Below are 3,808 nucleotides of genomic sequence, written 5' to 3'. Positions count from 1 at the left end.
TATATTTATTTGGCAGATAGAAAAGCTATGTTAAGTTGATTAGACTCTAACACAGACAAGGTGGACGCAGGGTACATCACAGATCCCTAGTTATACAGCAAACCTCTTCCTTTATATATATTTACGCATATGTTTCATTACTATATAGTGTATTACACACTTCAGGATTGGCTTGGTTAATTTGTAGGAATCAGTTCCTGTACAGCATGCTTTGTCAATACATGACCTACTCTTTACCTCATTTTACAGATTTAAAGGTTTTATTAAAGCTAATGTTAAAATTATATAATACACGGGTTGAGAAAAGAGTGCCTGTATATCTGAGTATAGTGCGTAGATTATCCTCAGATACAAAGTTTGTTTAAAGCCACATAAAATACATATAGTACCTAATCTGCAATAATCCAGATTTAGATGAATGAATGTAATGATACTGTGATGCCATGTGGACCCCATAATGCTTTATGGGAATATGACATAACTGGAATATGTTTTGTGCTGCTTGTGCCATATAACATATCTCTGTAAAAGTTATGGTCTAATATATCTATTCATCCTATTTGTACACATATATCATTTTGTACTTGAGGTTAAGAATATTGGCTGTATTTGCTTGATTTCTAAGTAAGCTTTGTGAGGCATTTGATCAGCCTCTTTAGGAAGGAATTCACAAGGTTAAGTACCCGATCAGGAAGCACTTGGGGAACAATGCATTTTGGAATGCTCCAATCCACATAAGAAGTCTTTTTGGAAACATACAAGATACAATGTGGACAACATCTTCTGCGTGTAAAGACTGTGAGTCATGCATAGACATGTGACTTGCCCAGGTGACTCCAGAACTCCATCTTGGAGCTGGACTTTGCATAGGAGTGAGGAGGGGGTCTCCACCCACAAGAGAAAGTCTATTTAAACCCCTGGAAGACCTTTCCATTTGGTCTTCAACTGGCTAAAGAGGGAGTCTCTCCCCCCCCCCCCCAAGATACTTGGAAGAAACTGGAACAAAGGGGTGTGAGTGATTGCTGGACCCAGGCTAAAAGGAGATTAGTCTGTAAAAGGGAGCATTCTGGAATAGAACAGTACCAGATTGGTGCTCGTAGAAAATTTTTTGACAATATATTTTTTTTGGCTCAAAAATGCTGAGTCATCAAAATTGAAACTTCACAAAATATGGTTGATTTCAATGAATCTGCCAACTTGAAACAATTTGGGGGAAAATAGTTTCAGAATTTTCAAAATGTCTTGGTTTGACATTTTAGAAACAGAAAGTTTCAGGAGAGGTGGGTGTTATGTTTTTTTGGACTAAGAAAAGTTGAAGAAAAGAAAGGTCAAAAGAGAAATGAACCATTTCAGGTTTTCTTCAGATTTTTGGTTTGCAATTCTTTTTTTTTTAGATTTTAACTTTTTTGTCCTGATTTGAGATGTTAGCTACCAGTGGCCTATGTTACAGTAGCTGGGTGGGAAACCAGGAACCCCAGTGACCCTTCCTACAAGCTATGCTGAAAGTGGTGAGGGGGGAGATTCTGCATGGCCTGGCTCTACTGAATATTCGGCTGCTATGCAATGTCAGAATGGCACAAATGAGCTAGAGTGTGGTCAGAAACTGCAGACCTTTCATCAAGGTAAAATTGCGTAAAGGCCACTGAAATTCAGAGCTGGGAATTGCTGCTAGATTGTTTTCTTTTTTCACATTTACAAATATTTTCCTAGATATGAAAATTGGCCTCAGTCACAGGCCAGGAACTCCAGACCCAGCCATTGAAACAATTGGAAAGATTTAAGCTTACAGTGTTTAATGGCGTGAAATGTTCCGGCAACCGTTCAACATTACTGTGTGCGGTAGTATTAAAGTTTAAAGAGAAGTTTTACTGGTGAAGGGAATCTTCCATATATCAGCTTGTAAAGTACTTCAGAATTAAATGTGTTATAAATGTGAAAGATTCCTATTATTGTTTATTATTTACACTCAATCATCCTAACCCTGCTCGGCACTTCATTACAGTGCATCTTTCTATGCAAACATTATTTCTTATGGTGCTTTTTCCTAGTCAAGTAAACGGTGCTTATATCTCGCCAAACATTTGAATGCTGTTGGTGTGAAAAGAACATTTTCACACAATCTTGCTGTATTTTGTAAGGAGATTTTTTTTAACTCCCCAGGATTTCGCCTCGTGAAGTTTTTTGTAGAGCTGGTTGAAGAATGGCAAAGAGTTTTCGTAAACAAGTTCATGTCTGAACAGTTAGTTGTTTAACATGCTTAGGTCATGTCAGAATCAGGTGAAAAGTCATGTATTAACAGGATTTGGGATAGCATAGCTCTTCAAAACTAACAAAGAAACCTATTCCTAATGGTGCATGCCAGCTAGAACAGGTTAACAATACTGTAAAAAAAATGGCCTTTTCATCCAATAAACATTTTCGTGGGAAACTTTATTTTCCATCAATTGTTTTCATTTTTCTCCCTTTCTCTTCTTTCCCCCTCTTTTTCTGCTTTTTTTCCCATTCCCTCCTCCTTTTCCAAAGGCAAAATGGAAAGGTAAAAGAAGGGCAAAGGAAAAGAAAGGGGGAGACCGAGAAATCAATTTTTTTTAAATTTTCAGTTTTTTTATGAAAAACTGAAACATGTCTGAGGAATTTTTTTAATAAAAATATTTTATTTTATTTTTAATAAAAAAATTAATGGAAAACACCATTTTCAGTCAACTTTCGGTGGTGTCTGCGCTATGAACTAGGGGTCTGATGCCCGTCCTTGTAATAGCTCGATGCGCGCGAGCATGAGTATAAATAGCAGCGTAGCCAGAGTACCAGCAGCAGCAGCAGCACCCATTAGCCTTGCCAAGTACAAACACTCTTGAAATCGGTGGGTACTTGCACATGCTACTGCAGTTGCACTGCCATTTATATTCATGCCATCTGGAATGCTAACCCACTAGCCGTATTCAATCTGGCACTCCCTGTGTTCCTATAACCCTAAATATTGTTTTTAAACCACAGAAGCTTTAATTCTTCAGACTGTACTGTTTTGGGAAACATATTTTTTAATATTTTTGCTTTTGTGTAATAATCCACACACATATAGCACACTTCATCTTTAGAGTACTTTGCAAGACTTACTTACGGAGGGATAGCTCAGTGGTTTGAGCATTGGCCTGCTAAACCGAGGATTGTGAGCTCAATCCTTGAGGGGGCTATTTAGGGAACTGTGGTAAAAATCTGTCAGGGGATTAGTCGTCCTTTGAGCAGGGGGTTGGACTAGATCAGGGGTCGGCAACCGGTGGCTCGCGGCTCGCCAGGGTAAGCACCCTGGCGGGCCGGCCCGGTTCGTTTATCTGCCGCGTCGGCAAGTTCGGCTGATCGCGGCTCCCACTGGCCGCGGTTCGCGGTCCCAGGCCAATGCGGGAGGCAGGAAGCGGCACGAGCCGAGGGATGTTCTGGCCGCAGCTTCCTGCCTCCCGCATTGGCCTGGGACCGCGAACCGCGGCCAGTGGGAGCCGCGATCAGCCGAACTTGCCGACGCGGCAGATAAACAAACCGGGCCGGCCCGCCAGGGTGCTTACCCTGGCGAGCCGCGAGCCACCGGTTGCTGACCCTTGGACTAGATGATCTCCTGAGGTCCCTTCTAACCCTAATATTCTATGAATACCCTAGGAGCACATACTGCCCACTCTGCTGCTGGAGAAATGCAGCACATGTCAGTTAAATGATTTGTCAAAGGCCACAGAGGGAGACAGTGTCAGCGTCAGCTAGGATTAGCACAAATAAATTCCTGACTCCTAACCTTTATTCTGATCACTCCAGTCCCTCTGAC

The sequence above is a fragment of the Mauremys mutica genome, chromosome 5 (genome assembly GCF_020497125.1).
Source record: "Mauremys mutica isolate MM-2020 ecotype Southern chromosome 5, ASM2049712v1, whole genome shotgun sequence".
NCBI classification, from domain to species: domain Eukaryota; kingdom Metazoa; phylum Chordata; order Testudines; family Geoemydidae; genus Mauremys; species Mauremys mutica.
This window is presented reverse-complemented; position numbering follows the sequence as displayed.